Source organism: Myiozetetes cayanensis, unplaced genomic scaffold (assembly GCF_022539395.1).
Source record: "Myiozetetes cayanensis isolate MyiCay16 unplaced genomic scaffold, myiCay2020 scf7, whole genome shotgun sequence".
Taxonomy (NCBI): Eukaryota; Metazoa; Chordata; class Aves; order Passeriformes; family Tyrannidae; genus Myiozetetes; species Myiozetetes cayanensis.
The window spans coordinates 34,810,221-34,831,588 of NW_026087964.1; the positions used below are offsets into that span (position 1 = coordinate 34,810,221).

The following is a 21,368-nucleotide window of genomic DNA, read 5'->3' on the forward strand; positions in this document are numbered from 1 at the left end:
CTGTAATATATTTTCTGTATTGTAGAAGACTTGGCCTGGTACTGTGACTGCAGCAACTAAGCTAATCTAACTTCTGGGTGAGCACTGATGAAAACCAGAGTCAGCAAAAGAGTCTGCGGAATATGACAAACGAGATTAAAACATTACACTGTTTTTCCACACCTGCCAATTCCATCCTTTGTTTCTTCTTGTACATTAGGTAATCTTACTGTTTTGTCATATGTTTGTTTGCTGTTGCTTTTATTTTTTTTTCACAAGTACTTTAGAAATAACACTGTATCTTTCAAACACTTAGACAAAAGTTGCATAAATACACTCTCATAAATACATTCTCATACATAAATTCAGCTAAAAAATCCTTAAATTTTGTTCCAAATGCATTAGCAATCTACTATTCTCACTGAAAATGGCATATGCCATCCCACAATTCAAATATTCCAACATGATGTGTTATGAGAAACAGTTGATGATTGAAATAAACATAATATAGTACATTAATTCTGAAACTGAAAATGTCAAAAGGAACTATTTTGTTATCTCACAACAGAGATACACAAGAAAAAGGTTAAATACCATCTTTGTTAAGCTCCATAATTTTGGATACCAACTGAACAAAAAGATTGCAGTATGAATTAAATCTTAGATTTCTCTGAACTGTAGGCCTGTTTCCTTCTCTTTCTTGACGTGCTGAGAAAGGCTTCATAATTTTTTTTTGGTGTTTCAGTTGAGTTGACTTAATGATTGACAAGGTTACATATTCCTCTTCTATTGATTTAGAGATTCTGTTGATTACCCAACCACTCAATTTTATTGCTAGATGAAGTTGTGGAGTTTTGATTTTTTTTTTTTTTTTAATATTTGAACCTTGATACTTATAAACAACCTTTCTTGAAAGCCTCTGTAAGGCCTAAACACCTAAATAGAAATAACATGAAACAAATCAATATTTTCAAGTAACAACTTAGGAGGTAAAAGTCAGCTATTAATTTGTAACACAAAGTCATGTAAGCCATACAGAAATGAACAAGTAAAACTGATTATATGCAAAGGTTTCTGGTCTCTTGTGGACCAGTCTCTGGATTAAAGTAGAAGACTAGTCCTTGAGTGCAGAAGGTGAACATGTTGGCCAGTTCTCAACTGTTATTCAAATGAAACTGGCAAGTTCTGCATAACCCTTTTGTATTTTATGGAAACACTGGTGTAGGACCAACTCTAACATTTAACTTCAGCAGCCACAGTGTAAGAAGAACACAGTTTCATGAATACATTAAAAATATTGCGAAGAAATCAGACGAAGAAAGAGATGATGATATTTTACACTAATAAAGGTTTAATGCAAAATCATGGTCTAAGTACAGAAATGTTTAAAACTAGTAATGGGTACAGAAGAACTGTTGCTTCTTATGCTTACACCTTTAAAAGATGCTTTAGTGAAATCAACAGTGCTTTACAAGAGGCATAAAAAACCTGAAAATGATAACATTCCTGTTTCAAAACAGAAGCAGATAAAAACACCTGGTACTTGGTACTATTTTATTTTATTTTATTTTATTTTATTTTATTTTATTTTATTTTATGTATGATAAAGTTATCTGCAAGAGCTAAGGTGTGTATCATTCATCTAATGGAAAAGGGAGCAAGATTTGTGTCTTGGGCAGGTACAAATGTTTTCAAACTAACATGGTAAGCAGCTTTTTCAAGATATCACCTTATATCCTATTAATTCTTCTTTACGAGTATGTATTACTAAGCTGGTCTTTAAAACAGAAATAATCAGACAACTAAAAAAGGATAGATGAAGGAACCACAGGAAGAGTCAATAAATATTTTATTTGAAGGAATTACAGTTTTATTACCAGAGTTCAAATTTCTACAGAACTGATGTATCAAAACCATTGTAAAATATGCTAGAAAGATATATGCATGCCTGTGCATTCACTCTGCAGCAGCAGCACTTCTCTGTGGGGATGTTACAATGAAGCAAAATTCAGGGATACCCCAAACTGCTATCAGGTAGAGGAAGACTTGACTTTCATCCAATATTAGCCTTAAGTACTAACATGTACTTTCAAAACTATCTGTAGGGTTTTAGCCTGAAATATACATTTATATCTATGTATCCATATTAGATATCTATATGTAGTCTATTTATCTGTACAGACATCTATCACTTTCCATCAGAGGTAAGAAAACTAATGTTGACTGTCAAATTCAAAGAAGGTTAGTGAGAAGAAGGTTGATAGATTCTGAATTCACTGCTGTGCACTTAGTTTTGCAAACTGTATAATTTTCTATCTCCTAGACCACTCCTTTGGTGTTGCAAGTTTCAAACCCACTATCTGTAATGTCAAGGGAATGGCTTAGGACACTGAGATCAATTTCAGATCTAATAAAGTCTAAGTTTGATCCTAAGTCTTTTATAACATAACACAATCTAAGATGATAGAGTTTGCATATTTCTAGGTGCCTCTCCTTCACCCAACATTTCCTCAGCCTCCACTTCAATAGAGAAAGGCATTGGTTTGTGCCACATGGGCTGAAGAGCAAAGTGTATTACCCATCTTCAAATAAATTTAGAAATCCTGTAATATGTTTGTGTTTCCTTCTCATCTCTTCCCCTGGTCAAAAAACCACCAAAAGAATTCAAAAAATGAGTTAGAGGGTTTGCTTCCTCACAGTTCATCAAACCAGTCAAGAACTAAAGATTACGTACCTGTGATTGATACTAAGATTTTAACAAGCAGGGAGACGAATAATTCATTTTCAATTTGATCTTTGGACTGGTGTCTCCTCGTTCTTCTCAAATTCACTGCTTCAGAAGAAATACTCTCAAGAGATTTTACATCACACAAAGATTCCTTTTTACTTGTCAGAGAGTCAAGGTGGCCTCCCATCAACAATATGGCTTCAGGTTGATTTTCTTTCTCCTTTTCACAGTCCATTTCCCTCCTCTGAATACTGATTAGTACCGATATAGGCTGTGTTCCTTTCTATGACTTTCAGTCTTTCTATTCTAACAGAATCAAACAAATTCCACTTTATGAAGACAGTGACTGGAAACAGTTTGAGGTAGAAGTATGCAAGATCTCTAAGACTAAGGGATTGTCTACTTTCCCCTATGTATGTTTACTGTATTGTCCCTCAAAATTGGTAGGAATAAGATGCAATTCCCTCTTTCCCCGGATCATTTTGTATGCACTGCAACAGTTGGCAAGAAAAAACTGATATTGACTTCTTTATTATAAATCTCTTTTCTTATCATTGCAATAGAAATTGAAAGTACAGTCAAAGTAATTTGCCATGGAGGGTAAATTACAGACATAAAGTTAAATACTTTAAAAAGTGAAGTTCCTAGACATCAAGACATATTGGCATTTCAAAATATGCACTTGATATGTTTCTGTATTGTTCTTGTATGAACACCAGTTGTTTTCCTCCATAAGAAATACACTTTAGCAAGTATTTCTTCTGCTTATTTGTTAAAAGAAATATCTGATACCTTATACTCTATTTTCAGAACTGTAGCTGTTGGTGAAGGGGTTCCGAGACATAAGTACATGACTTATGAGATCTAACAATATGTCTGGTTTATTAGTAGAGTTCAGACTTTTTATAGTATCCCTATACAGAGTCTCGTGACAAGAAGCACATAATTGGTTACAAGTTACTGTCCAGATGTAAACATACATTACAAATACATTTATAATTGGTTATTAACAGCTAACAAGACAACTATTTACTTTATCAAACTCCACCTTCTTCTTGGCACTGATTTTCTTTTGTTCTAGCAAAGAGACCCACAGCCATCTTGGAACTTATAGTATCTATAAAACTATATAAAAACAAAGTTTATAAAACTACAGCACACAATATAAATTGCTCACGCATTCATCATGTTCCTCCCACACTGTAATAAGGTCTTCTAAGAATCCTGAATTATTTGTTTTCTTATCAAGTATGCATTGTTTTGTGTTATCACTATCAAAATGATAATATTTAGTAGAGGAGTGGCTCTATTACCTGTATTTTCTATTTGAGACAAGAAACAGTGAGACTGGGGACTGGAACATCAGGAAAAAAGGCAGGTTTTTTCTTTGTGCACCTTTGAGTGCAAAAGCTTTCCAACATCCCCACCACACGGCCCAACACAAGGAGGAAAGAAACACAACACTTGTTTTTCTCCCTTGCCTTGGGCACTAATTTAAGGGATTTACTCAGCATAGCAAAGAAAATCCATGAGAGAAAAGATTTAACCAAGAAAGCACTCAACTCTCCTAGAATAAGTATTTACTTTTCTTTAAAACTGGGAATGTTCCTAAATTTTAGAAAAGTGGGCTTGGAGAAATTAAAAAGGAGATGGCTGTAGCCATCCAGCCAGGATAAGCATTAGCATATCCTGACTGAGGAAAGAATCAGAAATCTGTTTGTAGATCAGGCAGCCTTCTTCTTTAGTGAGAGCTTGTATCAGAGAGCCTGCTCTGAAAAATTAACTACTGAAGGTGAACAAAAACTATTAAGGTTTAACAGACCAAGCTTCATTGATATTGTTATATATCAGGTAGGATTTCAGAATAATTTTGATTATTAAACATGTACAATCCCACACAGCAATACAGAAAGCACATTAGTTGAACCTTTTAATGATAGTTTGGAACAAATAAGAGCATAAACAAAAGTACCTTTACTTCCACACACATTTCATATAAGACCTTGGAGTAAAAATATATGAGACCATAAGAGTAGGTAATCTTTATACTATAAATCTACATATACTGATAGGTCATCTTAATGCAAATCTGAATGTTTCCAGAAATAAAGTAAGATCAGATTCACTCTACAACTATAAAATTAGGCATAAATTTTTTCAGAGATTTTCAATTCTCTCAACAGAAAAGAAACTTCAGTTCTGATATAGTCAAATTATTGCAAGTTATCCTACTAAAGAGCAATTCATACAGGCAATCACTTCTATCTCAAACTCTAATGGTATTTAGGATTAGCAATATGATACTGAATGCAAAATATCATTTGCTCTGATAACTCACATCCATTTTGAGATTTATATAGAGAGGAGAAGACAACAATTATGGAGAGCACAGGGAGAGTGGGGGATTAATTCTTTCAAACATAATGAGACAATGTAAGCGAAGTATTTGACTGAATATGTGTGGATAAATATCAGGTACACAGAACTCTTTAGAGATGAGTTACATGCGGTTACAGAGAAGTGTGACTATTCCAGGAACTAGGTCTCCCAAGGACTAACAAAAAAAGTGTTATTTCTTTCCTTCACAAAATGAATACTCAACGTCCCAACAGACAATGCTGAGTTGGAAGGGACCCACGAGGATCATGATCACTGAGTGTAACTTCTGGCCTCACACAAGGTCATCAGTAAGAGTCACACCATGTGCCTAAGAGTATTGTCCAAACACTTCCTGGACTCTATCAGGTTTGCAGCTGTGACCACTTCACTGGGGAGCCTGTTCCAGTGGTCAACCACCCTCTAGGTGAAGAACCTCTTTCTAATATCCAGCCTAAACCTCCTGTGACATAGCTTCATGCCATTCCCTGTCAGTGGTCACCACAGAGAAGAGATCAGTGCCTGCACCTCCTCTTCCCCTCACGAGGAAGTTGTAGACTACAATGAGGTCTCCCCTCAGTCTCCTCTTCAGGATGAACAGACCAAGTAACCTCAGTCACTCCTCATATGGCTTCCCCTCAAGGCCCTGCACCATCTTGGTTGCCCTCCTTTGGATGCTCTCTCATAGCAAAATATCTTTCTTATGTTGTGGTCCCCAAAACTGTACACAAGATTCAAGGTGAGGCCACACCAGTGCACAACAGAGCAGGACAAGTCCACAGTTTTCAGAATACTATATATGAAATATACACACAGGGTAGCAATTTTAACACATAGGTATTTATTTCTCCCACAAGGCATTTTGGAAAGGTGATCAAAGGAAATTGATTTAGATTTGCAGTTCACAGAAACTTAGTACATAACAGTACAAAATAAATTGTCCAGCACGTTACACACATCTCCAACTAGCACATCTCTTATCTGAGTGGGAGCACATATCAACCTCTGAAATGGAATTGGTTAGACAGTGTTTGTCCCTCTAGTCCCTAAAGGGCTACAGACCTATTTCCACATCAGTAAATTCAGTGGGAGCTTTCTTGCTGACACAAAAAACTCAAACTGGGACACTAGCAGGCACACTGTAGGCTACAGTGTGACTCTAGGCAGAGTTGAGAGATATAGATAGCATGTTAGCTACTTCTATTACTATTCAAGAGATATTTACACCAGGAGTCACTGTAGTCCAGAAAGACATGTCAATCCTAATTGCTCTCTCTTGTTTTCTTTTTCTGAGGGTAGACTTGTTTGTTTTGCAAAGGACTCTTGGTAATTTATCATTTACTCAATCCAACTTCAGGCCAATCTGGCCAGGAAGCAGGACTGGAGGCAGAAAAAAAGTATTGAAAATGAGCCCAAGTTGGAACAATTCAAATTATGGTGTGATATGGTGGGCTGGGATATCGAGTACATGAAGACTTGGGAGATTGGTATGAAGCTGTTGTGGAGAATTACTGCAGGAGGTATGTATATGGATGGGAGTGTTGGGTAAAGTCAGACTCTGGAAATTAATTTCATGGTTTATGTTAGTTTGCAGTATTATTCCAACACAAGAGTCATCCTACAGGTGTAAGAATACTGGAATTTATCCAGTTTGTATGAAAGCAAGGCACACTGCAGTTTGCCCAGCAGTTTATGTCATCTTAAAGATCTATAATAGACAATTTCTGCTTTTTAAGTCTATCCCTGGTGTTCCATAAGTCCTCAGAGATATCTCATAACCAGACAAAGCATTACCAATTACTCCTCTATTTTCTTTTTTTCCCCCTTTTTTTCCTCAAGAGGAAAGTTAATTACATCCCAGTGTCATATAAAATGACCCAGATTAAGTGCAACAACTATTGAAGAAAAAACTATCCCACTGTAATGCACGCAGAAAAAACTCTGCTCTTGAGCAAAACAAAAGGGATTTGTCTCACCTGCATGTTAATATCTAAAGTGTCCCCAAAAGTCACTCATCCTAAAGTAGAGAGTACTAGTTAAGGAGTTGACATGTGAAGTGAGATGGCTATCAAAGGCAGAGTCATGAGCTCACACCCTAGGAGAAAGATTAAAGGTGGTGCCATGCTGCTCCTTTAGAGAGGCTGGCATACCATTTAAAGTGAAAAACACCATTAAATTTCCTGCAAGCAGAACACAAAGGCAGAGTAAAGCAATAGCTCATACAGCTGTGAGGAGCTGGCCTTCAGTCAAACTCTGTCTTGTGTCTAGGTCTTGCTCTATCCTGGTGTTATTTTTGTGTGTCAGCCTCCCGAGCACAGCCTTTACTTCATGTTTCTCAGGCTGTAGATCAAAGGGTTCAGCATTAGGATCGCCAGGGTATAGATCACACTGGGGACTTTGTCTTCACTGAGAAATGGGAGCCAGAAGAAAGACAATGGTCCTGAAGAACAGGCTGACTGTGGTCAGGTGGGAAGCAAATGTGCTGAAGGCTTTCAACCAGCCATCAGCAGAGTTGATGGCAGCAAGGCCATAAGTTTAGGAGATGAAGGCAATGATGTTGCTCAGACTGCTGAGCACAAAGGACAGGATGAAAAGCATCAGTTTGCTGCTGAGTGCCTAAGCAGGTGCAAAAGATCCCTTTGGGGATACTACAGAAGAAGCTGGTCATGTTGGTGGCACGTTCCCAAGCACTGCTTATTCCCATGCACGTAGGGGTCCACTGGAAGCAGAGTCCCAGGGCTCTGTAGTCTTGCTACTCTTCAGACTGCTCCTGGCTGTAAAAGGAAGATGCATTTTACTAGAACACTTTGTGTTTAACTTAAGCAAACTGGAAATGGCAAGAACAGAAATGTGAATGATTCCAACATAACTACTGAAGGTAATAGCCACTCAGTGACATTGAGCATTCTGTATCCACTTTTCAAGGAACTTCTCCGCAGACCTCAGTTAACATGTAACACGGTACAATGGGATACATATTGAGATAAGGGTTAGAGATCCTCTGTATAATGAAAACGTATATAGTTGTGTGTTAAGAAATAAACACTAAGCATAAGAGAAAACTCCTTGAAAAGGAACATTACCTGTAAGCAACAAAGGACCAAGTAGGTCCTTGAGAAGGTAGTTATATAATTTTCAGTATCAAATGAAATACTTTTCTCTGAAATAGTTACTACATCTGTTCTGAGCAAAGATGATAATCCTATACTCATTGTGGCTTATCATTCTAATTGATAAGATTCATCTGGATTTACAGCTGCAAGAGGGAAATAGCATGTCTAGTGCAGAGTACAGAACTATAACTATGGATTTATCAATTTATGTAACTGAAAAGACTTTTAAGTGTCAATATAACATAGTTGTAACAGCAGCACCTTTTCTTCCAATATCAGTCCTATTGCAAAAAAAAGATAACTTGCAAATATATCACACATAAGTGCAAAATAAAGTCTGTGAGGTCTTTGTTAATCTTAAAAATTAACATTTATGTTCACATTTGCATTTAGAGATGCCAGACCTGAAGTATGAAAGAAACACCTAAATTTAGAAGCTTACATATAGTATTTTCTCTGAAGTATTCCTATACCAATAATGTAGAAAATGAAGCATGGGTAAATGCATATTAAACATTTCTGTTTTTAGTTTCCCCTTCATTTCTTCAGATGGAATCAGCCACAATAGTCAGACCCTATCAGAACACACTTTATTGAAAGGAATCCAGCAAGCCACATTTCTTACCAGTAATATCAGAACACTTTCTGGAAGGTAATCAAGCATGAAATTATTGCAGGGCATTGGCTAGGATAGGATGGAATTTCTTGTCAATTCTGAAGAAGGGAGTCCTGCATAAAAAAAAAAAATTCTAAGACTTTCATCTGACAGGTGTTTGGGCAATTTTGATTCACAGAAACATTCAAAAGTTAGAATGTTAACATTCCAACTCAGAATATTCTGTGATGTTGTCCAGATTGTACCACTCCATCAGCATGGATACACTTACTGTCCTCAACCAGGCAGACAGAAGTCAAAGCCTGGAGAAGCTTGAAGTCTTGCCTTCCATATCTTCCACAGTCTCTGGTTCTGAAAAGGAAATGGGGGGGGATTCCTTACAGGAAAACCCTGATATTACTATATAATTTAAATCTTAAGGGGGGGGGGGAAGTCCCAAAGTTGTTAATTTCAGTTCACAAATGAAGAACAATGCAACTATAAACAGAAAATTAATGATAATTCACAGCTTATCACAGTAAATGTAGTTCAGTAGCTAATATAGGAATATATGACCAGATTTATCTAATAACAGGGAAGTGTTAATAAAACAAGCTGGGATTTCTTTCCCCTTGAAGTGTGCTGTAAATAAGCAGTAGCATTCCTACAGCTGAGAGAAGAACTGAGAATGAATTATTTATACTGCTGGAATAGATTTAGATTCTTTCAGACATTTTGTGAGTTTTGCAGTCAGGATGCAATCTTTCAATAATTCAGATGTCACTAGAAAAGAATAAGAAGTCGTGTTTGGAAACATTATAGTAAATAAGTTTAAAGTGTTGAAATTATACAATGGAAGGACAAAGCAAAGTTATTGTTTAGTTGGCATTTGAATTAAATTGTTTATATTATTAGGTTGGCTATGAGCTACAAAATAAGAGATTTTAAAATTACGTTGCCTTGTGAAGAAGTAAGATGAACTTGAAGCACTTATAAGTGTCAGATAAAGATGTTCTGAAGGTAAATGTTAATACTGAGAGAGAGAATAAAACCAACTAACATCACTGAATTTATGCAGGTCACCTTTTAGATTTTATTTCTGACTAGTTCAATAGACTTTTTTTGAAGTTAGATGTTGTTTTTTGAAGCTCAGGAAGGGTAAGTATTAAATGGTAACTGTAAAGTCTATGAAATTATTTCCAGATTTTATCCAGTAAATAGTAATTTTTTTGCTGACTTGGTAATTCATGATCATACTTTCCTATTTTCAACAATTCTTGGTCTTCCCTCAACAAATATGATTAGCTGAGGGCAAACAGAACTTTTAGGTAGAATTTTATTTTCTTTTCCTTAAAAGGAGTTTAAACCAGCCTAAGTGTTCTTAATCTCTAAAGATGACTCATGTCACAGGAAAAGCAACCTGAAACAAGAACTCTCTAAACAATGAACATGACAACTCATTGATGAAGCATTGAAGGGAAAATATCCTCTCTGTCCAGTATTGCATAGGGCCCATTCTTCCAGTTTTATTTTCTAGTGCGGAAACTTTTAGTGGCTTTCTTGGTTGAATTCGGAATCCTCTTGAATCCTTATAAAAGTTTCATTTCTTCTGCCCTGCAGCAGCTTAGTTGTAGGTCTGCCCAGAAGCCTGTTTCTCTGCCTGCATTGCTTCTGCAGCTGCCTGTTTGCTTTATCCCTCTCTAGCTGCTCAAATGCAAGCTTTGGAAATATCCCCCACCTGAGCACTCTCAGCTAAGGGCCTCCCCTTAAGAAACCCAGAGTGAAACTAGGAAAAAAACAAGAGCAGCCACATACATTCTAAAGGTACTGTTACTACTTTTCAATAATAATAAAAAAGCACATTGCATACACAGTAGCCCATTAAAGAAAGCAATCAATCATCCATTTGCCACACAGACATGCACTTTTATAATCATATTTAATGACAATTGACCTCTATGTATTTTTCTAGCCTTTATTATTTTATTGTTTAAAACCAACCATATGTGTACATCCCTATGGATTGCAATGGGAACTTTGGCAAGAACCAAACCACACTGCTCCACAGGAATACGAATAGTCCAACCAGGCATTACTCTCCATCCTCACCTTCCAGTCAGCAGGACTGAGGCCACTGTGATGGATCTAGTAAAGGGAAGTTTACCCTATATATTTGGTCCATTTATACTTAGCCTAAATGAGACCCATATCTCCCCCACACTTGTACATCATTTAGGTGGCCAGTGCTGTAAAAATTCTTCACTCTTGGCAGCACTTCCAAGTGGCAGATACAGAGTGGCCACGTTACAGTGGCTGTTTTCACTTCTGCCCCAGGCATCATTAAAAGGAATGAACATCTCCTGGGTTCCAGAAATAGTAATTCTTAAAAGTCCCTGTCTATCCCAAGGCTACGGAATGTCTAAAGGGCTTTTAGTGAGTTACAGCTGAAAGCACTGTTCACAGTAGAGTGTTTTATCTGATCAGAGACCCTTGGTTTCTGTTCTGCTGTACTGGTAAGAGGTGGGAGGAGAATCTGATTCAAAACTAGCCTGCAAAGAGAACTGCTAGAATGACCTTCAAGCAATGAGCGACACACACATACACACACATTCACAAATAAAGGTGGTTAGAAGGTTCATTCCTCACCTCAGCTGAGAATATGCTTCAGAGTAAGTCCCGAGCTAAAGGCCTCTGAGTGCAATACAGAACTGAACATACAGGCAGGGAAGGCTGCATTGAAAAGCAGTCATCCCCCATATCAGACGTGTTTGCTTTGGGTAATTTTTCTGTCCTTGCACACCAGGGTTCTTTCACATGAGTTAACACATAGATTTTTTTTTCCATAGGTTTTCCACAGTCTATTTTTTCCTCCTATAATAAACTGTCTTCCACTGATGTAACTACAAAAAGAACAAAATCTATAAAACATGTTGCAATTTCAACCTAATAGTTGTGGGGTTTTTTCCTTTCCTGAATAAAAGTGAATGGAAATATGGTGAAATAAATTATCCCACAGTCCCTAGGTATAGGGAGTGCTAAATTGGAACATTAACTGAATACTGACAACTTGAAAAAATATTCATTATAAGGTGTCACAACAGTTTCTATAGCACAGTAGTGAAAACACACGTGTTAATAATATCTTAAGGCACTTGTAACCTCCTGCTGATATGGCACATATGATGACCAGCTGCAGAGAGCAGTTATTAGGAGACTATGCCTTAAGACAGAAAACACAGAAAAGGAACAGGACCATCCCTAAGAGTCACAACATGTGCCCAAGAGTATTGTCCAAACACTTCTTGAACTCTGTCAGGCTTGGTGCTGTGACCACTTCCCTGGGGAGCCTGTTCCAGTGCCCAACCACCCCTGGGTTGAAGAACCTTTTTCTGATATCCAACCTAAACCTCCCCTTACACAACTTCAGGCAATTCTCTTGGGTTGTCATTGGTCACCACAGAGAAAAGATCAGTGCTTGCACCTCCTCTTCCCCTCATGAGGAAGTTGTAGACTGTGATGAGGTCTCCCCTCAGTCTCCTCCAATCTGAAAATTATTCTATCCCCTGTAATAAATTAATGCTGTTTATTTCCAGGTCCAATTTCATAAAAGGATAAGTCACTATTTTGTCTATTGTTATTTACCCTAAAAAATAAGAGTAGGAAGGAAGTGGGGGAAAGAGAAAAACATGTAACAGAAGGTAATAACAAACTTCAAGACTGAGAACTTGGGCTGTGTCAGTAATTCATTCACTAATTAAAATACTCTGCTTAAATAGATCAAGTTTTCAGGTCTTGGTACACCCCACAGTTTTTGAAAAAGAGTTGGAAGGGTTCTTTAAAAAGTAAAAAAGTACAGTAAACACAGTGTCACAAGTGCAAACATAAGCATTTCTGTAGCACTCCCTGTAAATCCATTCCTATGTGTTGATCAAGAATATGAATCCTTTTGTGAAAGCCCTTACTGAGGCTCTCTAGGCAGTTATTTATTTTCAACAAAAATTGCAATGGGAAGCATTTTTGTAGTTCTTATTTTTGTTATGTTGGATATTTACATGGAAACAAGTTCTTTTCCTTAGAAGCTTATTTTTTACCTGTAGACATAAGATTTCCACTGAAAAATGACAATGACGTCACAGAGGCAAATCAAAAGAGGATATTCTCTTTAAAAACTGTTGACGTTTATGGGGTTAGAGTAGTGAAGAACAGCAGGTGTCTCAATATTTCAGAATGGAGCTTCCCGTTACTAATAGTCTTTAAAATAAAAGACAAATTGGAAAGAGCTCCAAATCCTCCCCTTACAATTAAAACATAGTTTTCTTCTCTCTGAACGTAGTGGGCAAGTCCCACTCATAGTTTTGCTTTCCATTTTTATGGTGGACAGAAAAAAGACCTTCACTTTTAGTCTATCAACAATATAGGAAGCAATACTAATCACAATCACCTTGGAGGCAAAATTAATCCCAAGGAAACATACTGCTTCAGTGGACGCTGTTCAGGTAGCAATTGAGGACTCTATCCTATCCCTTCCTTCTAAAGCATATTGTGTTCTCCCCAAAAGTTTAGAATTCTTTCCTCTGCTATGTGTACACACCTTACCTATATTGTTACCCACTAGTGTTAGCCCCTGTAATTCCTACCGGTTTATGGGGCAGGGAAGCTTATCAACTCTCTTTTACCCACAATGCTGCAACTACCCTTCCCATATATGACTTCAACATCCCTCTGTGATGACAACACAGACTGCAACACCTATTGACAATTTCTTCAGAGTTAACCACAAGAATCATGAAGTGGTGAGCAAAGAACAACTTCCCCTTCAATGCCCCATAAATTAGGCCAAAGACTGAAACTAAACAGCATAATCATGACAAATAAAAGAAATCACAGAAGGACAAGGAAAAGAAAATAATATTGCTGGACTTCTGAAATTCCATTGGTTTAAAACAATTTTGTTTCATAAGCCAGTGTTTATGAAATAACTATTTGAAAAGGGAGGAATTTTCTTGAAGTCAGATGGCTTCACAATTTATTTTTTTTTAGCCTCCCCAGAGCAACAGAGAACTGTTGTAGTAGCTTCATTTAAGATGGGTAGGACAAGAGCTAGTGAATAAAGGAAAGAGAAACTAGTGAAATCTGCTACATCAATAAAATTTCAATGATATATTTCTAGAATAAAGAAGGCTGAAAGAACGATGCACACAACCTCCACAGTGCAAGAATTTTCATCTAGGTCAGAAGAAGAAAGCAAATGTCGAGATTTAAGAAGCACTATAGAACCACTGAGGTTTGAATTATAGTCTTTGTTTCAAAAAAGTACCATTGTAAAGTTCGTAAGGTTCTAAAGAGACCAATTTATGAACTAAACCTAGAGATGAAGACATGTTTTTAATCTTAGTGCATCACTTTCACCACAACATTAGGCTAATAAAGGCATCCTGAATATAATAAACAAAACAAACTGGTAAGTATGGCAAAAATTCAAAACTAAGTTTATTTTAGACTCTACTGATATGTTTAAATCAAAGATGCATCTTGGCATAGTAATAAACTCAGAAAAAATTCATATCCAGAGGGTCTTGAAATATTCAAATCAGGTTATCCCTACAGCTGTCTGGAAATACTCAGAACAAACAGAATCTTTGCAGGATAACATTACGGGAAACTGGATTATCTCTTCTGAAAGAGTAATAATCTTGCTCCACTCCTCTGTAAACAGTGGGCTGTTGCTAAAAACTCATTATCAAGAGAAGGACTTTATGTAATATGATAAACTACATATATATAAATATATAGTTTATATATTTATATATATTTATATATAGTTTTTAGAGAGAGAGTTTATATATACTATATAAACTATAAATATTATATTCACACCTATTTCTAGCTAAAAAATCACAAGCACAACAAAACAGAAATGCATATGAGGATATTCATGAATTACAGTTTCTTAAAAAAAACCCCATTCTTTCTCACCCACTCCTCTCCCATTCCCATCTCTTCCCCAAATGCCTGGTAGAGTCATGAAGAGCAGAGAAGACAATATGGAAATAAGTCTATCTAAGTATCTGAAAAAAAGTAGGTGTTGAAAAGGAGAGCGAGCCAAACCAATAAATTTTGTAAAAAGTATGAATTAATTTTAATCTGCAGGTTCAGTCTAACAAAAATTGGTGACTTTTAACAAGTCACCTATGCAGGCTCAGCAAGCTGATGTAGTTTATTGACTAATTAAAAATTTAGGTCATGAATGTAGTCAAGGTCTACCTGTAAAAGTGTGATAAGATAGTGGAGCAGCCACCTATTGTAGTCATGGACAGATGACAAGTGATAGCATACGAAATAGTCAAACCTAATATTTAAACAGGATAAAAATCATAGTTAATGCAAACTGCATACCTGAAGAAAAGCTTACCTGAGAGTTATGGTGCCATTCACTGCTGCACGTAGAAAAAGCAGGATCCATCAGCAACATTATACTCTTTTTCTCTGGAAGAATTCCCCAAATAATTCTTCTTTTGGATGGCTAAACTTTTCCCAACATTTTGGTAATCCTAAACCAAATCCACATAGAACATAATGGGCAAGTGGTTCGATTCAAACATCTCTAAGGAAAAAGAGGCATTTGTACAAACTAAATAGTATGAGAGAGGGAATTCACGTCTTGAAGGATACAGTAATAGTTGCACTTTTTCAATATGGTGAAAACATAGAAGTATTTTGTCTGTTACTTTATAAACAATAACCTTCATCTCTCCAGGACAGGAAACAGAAAGACACTATAATGGATAATGTTTGTATTACAGTGAATAGGACATTTGTCTTAATAAAATGGGGGCATGCAACTGAGATGTTTTGACTCTGGTACTTATTTAAATAAAGGTTGTCCTCACCTTTGTGTGCAAAAGCAATTTTCACAGCAAAATAAAATGGCCTGTGGATAAACAACAAGATCAACTTATCCTGACAGTAATAAAACATGCACGTGATGAAAGAGATATTTTCTTTTGTGCATGATGACCTACTCATGAATATAAGTACCTGTAAATCCTGCATGATAGTTGAAAATATGTCAACCACAAAGCTTATAAATTATAGAGCAATAGACAAAAACTCACTAAACAGATAACACCATGTGTCATCTCTTCTTTAAGCAAGCCAAGTGTCAGGATATTTTAAGAACAGGAGGCTTATGTTGGTCTATTTTGTACAGACACAGAAACTCATGCTTCTAGAGCAGTACATAAAAGTACAACAATGACATATTCCTTGCATACAATTTTAAGAAAGGGGGATGCAAACTGCAGTGAAGTTGATATTTTTTTCAGCCTGATGTACAACTGGTTGGATTTGAAATATTTGTAACACTCTGTTTGATATAAAAAGGAAAAATGTTCTAGCTGAGGTTGTGGTTTTTTCAGGTTTTTGGGGTATATAGCTATTTTGATTGCTTAAAAATCTCATATCCTTTTTTTCTAACATAGATATTTTAATTAGAAATTACAGTATGCCTCTCCTTAAAAGCAGGCACATGATAATGACCTGTTCCTCTGTTTTCTGCTTTCTTGGAAAATAGAGATTAATACAAGTACAGTTTCTCTAACAGTAACAGCACAAAGCACTTTGAAACATTTTAAAAGTAGCTGGTAATCAAGGACAGGAAAAACTTGAATGAGATAATGCTACTGTAATATCTACTTTGACCTTTGGTAATGTCAAATGCACAACAAACAGATCTGTGATGATCTAATAAAGTAAGAAGCCTGGTGTTCTCTCCTGATGATTTCTCTTTCTGCTTATGGTAACTATCTTAAAAAACTATAGCATGACCGATGAAACTCCTGCTTTTTATTACAGTGCTGGCAGTACACAGAAGTCTGCTCATATTTATTCTCTGAGTCTAATCCATAAACATTTTAAGAGTTTAGTGACTTTAACAACCAATAGTGTCTTTAATATAAATTGTCACCAACCCATCATCTCTCCTGTTGAGTTTTATTCAGGTGATAAGGAATGGTAATCCTTAACACATGTCAGAAACTTCATTTCTCCCTCTTTTTTTCTCCTTCTCACTATATACACCCATAAACCTAATTGGGTTTCAAACCCAGGAGAACATTTCTGACAAAACTCCAGCCTTTCGGAGAGTTCTTGCACATATGTCTCATTATATGATCTTAAAGTAAAAAAAGACAACCTGAAGTGAAAAACAGATCGAGAATTCATTCCAGATCTTCATGCACACTTTCCTGGCAGCAGGAAAGAAGAGTTGGAGAACATAATGCAAAAGTATTTGGGATCATCCAAATATAAGATAAATAGTGAGAGAAATATAGAAGATTCACATAACCAGTAATTTTGGTTGACTATTGGAGAACTTCCTTTATGAAGTAAAAATCTCAACCAGCTAACTGGGAAGATTTACTTTTTGTGAAAAGGAACAAGTAACTGCTTTTAGTACATATTTACCCACAAATTCTAAATAAATAAATCACATATTCATTCTAGCATATACCATGCAAAAAAATAACCGCAGAAGACACTCTTTCCTTTCATAGCATTCTCGAGATTCTTCAGTGGGCAATCTGTTTGCTAAAACTACACTGAATTACTCTGCAGCGTCACTTGCCAGATATGCTGGCTATGTGATAGAATAGCAAAATGACCTAATTTCAACAAAGGAAAAACAACACACATCTGAATAATTCCAGTAATTTACAAAGGCCTGGAGTTTCTCCTATTTGGCTTGCATACAGGTGCAAATTAAAAAACAGTACCCAAGATCCAGTGGAGTAGCTGAAGAATATGGCTAAGCCTATACCAGCAAAACCACCATAGACCTTTGTTTAAGAAAACAGCTGTGGTAAATGTTTACTACAGAAAACAGCTGAAAGGCACCAAAGGAAATCATAGTTTAACTCTGACTTTTAAAGAACAGATTGCTAAAATCCAGCATACTCAGAAAATACAAAACTTGAGGAAAAAAAAAATATTAGCATCCAGAGAATAGAAACAAACTCAACATCTACCTTCCAAAGACAGTTAGAACACCAACAGCCAGAAACTGTGAAATTACATGGTTAAAAATTTTAGAGAAAAAATCTTAGGTACTCTGAGTACAAGAATAATTTTAGGTTAAACAATTATCCATGTAGGCACTTCTGCAACCCCTTCCTCCACTGTCCCAGAAGCAAACATTCTTTGCATTCCTTTACCTTTAAATCCAAGTTTTAAACAGTAAAGTTTTTAAGACACGTTTATGGGAAAACAACAGGAACAGAGAAAACTGTCCTTATGTTTTATCAGTCTATTGTCATTGGATAATCACAGATTTTAATTACTTTCAGATAAGTAAAGACAGGTGAGAAAATGCATGTGTGCAATGTTTCCTTAGAGAAATTTTTCATTCTCTTGATTTGTTCACGTATGGATGTGCAGCAGTATCATCAATGCATTTTAAGCCAATTTCTTTTAGAAGATTAAGAACAAAAAGAGTAAAAATTGACTCAAATTACCAGGTATGTATCTGCAAAGCTTAAGAGAGTAGCTCCATGAGACATTGAAAAAGAGATAGCAGGGGACTACACCAGGCTCTAACCTCCATTACCACAAAAATGAGGTGTCATTACTATGGCAACTATCTTTGATTACAAGTGGAGACAGTTGACATTTTTCCTCTCTCTGTAATATCCCTACAGGCCGTACAAGAACTCAGGAAAATACTTTTTTTCCTGGAGGTACAGATTTTTGTTTCAAGACCCACGGAGCAATTTTATCCCTTGCTCAGCATTATTAGCCTTGACTGGAAACACAGGAAGTATGGAGTGTCCACCTGCATGGCCAGCAGGAGGACCTGCATTCATTTTTATCGACTTCAAATTCCAGCCAATCTCCGGGGATATTGTCAATCAGAGGGTAGACACTGAATCCCTAAGCTTACATTAATTTCTTCCTGTTATGTCTTTTTAAAGCCTCCTTTCAGTATGGAATAGGCCATAACTCCTCTTTTTTATTTTCCCCTGCACTTCATGAAAGGAACTCAATACCACTGAAATAATTGATAAACACTTTTCTGCAACAAAGGCACATGCACAGGTACCCATCTATTTATTCTTCCTTTCTTGGATGGAGTTAAATGCCCTATGAGTTATATTGGCTTTATCATTCTGAAAATTGGTTTATTGGCGTCTTAGCTAGAACAGTAAGAATGAGTTGCTTTATTATGGAAGGTACTACTGTGTAATTTATGAACTTCTCTTCACTAAATGCATTCACATCCCAGAGAAGAAGCTTGGCAAATGACATAAATTTTCACAGAGGACCCTGCAATAATGTGATATTTTTGAATATAGCTTTTGGTACTGAGTAAGGCTAATTTTAAGTGTAAATTCTGGTTTACCACTTATACAATACAAGGATAATAAACTTCAGATTTCGTATATTAAAGATATGTACATTTCCTCAAAGTAGCTTCGCTGCTCATTGCAATACATTTTCTGCATGATGCAGGCTAAAGATTGGAAAAACAGTGTTTTAAGTTTTCATTAATAATAGAACATTTCAGTTAACTACTATGTTTTTCAGGAAGTCATACATAAAGAAAGTAACAGTTTTTCAAGGAAAAGTCATCTTAACCTTAGAAATTGAAGTCACTGCCAAATGAAGTTTAAATTTTCTCTGTGAACAACATTTTTTATTTTGGCATAAGTTTTTCATTACCGCTTCTGCTATCATTTAAGTATTATCAGATGCATAAGAATTCTAAATATAAGACTTAATTCCTTTGTTCTTTAGTTGGTCCAGGATGCTAGACAGCTTAATGTAAAGTTGTAACCTGCAGGGGTTTCTCCATTGTTTTTCATTTGGTAATTCTTCTTTTATAAGGGTCATAAAGGCAACAGTCTGTAAAATCTGTTTCAGGTTTTCTTGCTCAGTTGTACTAATCTTAGTATCTTATTCTTTTTATAAGAGGCTGGTGTCTTCCTTTTTTCAATTAGAATTCTCTGAATGATTCTTCATGATGTGGAAAGTCTTCATCTCTTCAAGGAATCTGATTCAGTTAACCTAAAGTGACCTCAATTTTGAACACAATAGAAATAATTTGTTTTCTTTACCTCTACTTTTTAACACAGTCATGCTTAGATGATCTTTTCTGGTAACCTCAGTTAGAACTTAAAAAGAGGATTTAGGTAAAACATTATAGGAACAGAAAAGCTAATTGAAATTTCAATAAAAAATTAATTGCCACATCCCACTACAATAAAGAGGTCAAGTCATCCTCTTATGCTCGTAGTACACATTGTCAGAAATATATTGATGCAGAAAAAAGACCAGTAATAGTACCATTGATCTTGCATTCATTTGCAAGATGTTGGAAGAAGGGTAAAACAAAGCATTTATTAACCCTGTTCTCATCCCGGCACATACTAGTGCTGGGATACTAGGGAACATACTCAGAGGGATATGGAATGTCCAGATGTACACTATCAGATTTACACTATTTTGTATACATTTATATAGTCATATAAAATGTAATTCTGGGATGCTTCAGATTATTAATTTCTATTAACTAAGTCAAGAATGCTCTGTAAAACTCCCTGGAAGTTTTTGCTGTAGTTCCATCCCTTTTAAACTCAGTATGATGACTCCTTTCTTCCTGACTGTGGTTTCTCTCACTAAAATAAGTTTGTTCATTGCAGAGGATACTTTTGGGAATATCTCCACATTGCTTATTCTTTTCCCTGACCTAAACTAATCCCATACCCACGGTATGTCAAACCCTTGACACCACTGTTGACTGTTGATGTCGGGATTTCTGATGGACATTGATTTATTTTCTTATACTGCAATGCTAGAAGTGAAGTGTGATCTCTCTGTAATATGAATGGTTCACTTCTACTACAACCTAAATGTAAAATATCTGTGTCACATTTCTCATAACTGGATCAGTTACCTTTTTATTTTATGCTAATATAAGAGTTTTATCTTTCATGCTTGATTAACCTGCTTACAATAAATGGAGGAACAACTGTGTAATCAAGTCATTTTGACCCAAGAATAAACTTTTCTTGGATGTTTTTCTTAATGATATCTAATTTTGTGAGGGCAGATAAACTTTTTGTTATAGAGGTTTCCTATAAGGTCTTTACTATCCAACTTTTATATCTAGATGAAATTAAACAAAGTGTATTAATACATTTTCCCAAAATGCTATAAGAATCTTTGCATACAGACTTGCATGTCACTTAAATGGTATCTGTAATATAAACTTCAGGGTTTTTTTAAATGAAAAAAGAAAAAAAAGGTTTCTAAAATTATACTCAAATTCTTACACTAGCTCTGATGAGGTACTCCAATATATTATACTGTGATTAAAAAAAAACCAACAAAACCAAAACCACAAAACCAAGAAACCCAAAACCAACCAACCAACCAACCAAAAACAAGAAAAAAACCCTCAACAGACTGAATTCAAAAACATATCAACTTTATTCTATACCATTATTTTATTCTTTTCACATGGCTTCATGCTGCATTTATATAAGATACATTATGAAATAGCTTGTTAAATGCTTGGTTT

General features: G+C 35.9%; 1 long non-coding RNA gene across 2 annotated transcripts; it reads right to left on the bottom strand.

Moving 5' to 3' along the window:
- Positions 1 to 1,708: 1,708 nt before the first annotated feature.
- LOC126651655 (uncharacterized) lies at positions 1,709 to 20,815 on the bottom strand. 2 transcript variants are annotated; one of them, XR_007631767.1, is made up of 4 exons: positions 15,204 to 20,815; positions 9,084 to 9,163; positions 8,822 to 8,925; positions 1,709 to 7,857 (listed from the first exon to the last, which is right to left on the bottom strand). It is a non-coding gene; the product is annotated as an uncharacterized LOC126651655 (long non-coding RNA). The 2 variants fall into 2 exon arrangements; XR_007631766.1 differs by lacking the exon at positions 9,084 to 9,163.
- Between the last annotated feature and the right edge of the window lie 553 nt (positions 20,816 to 21,368).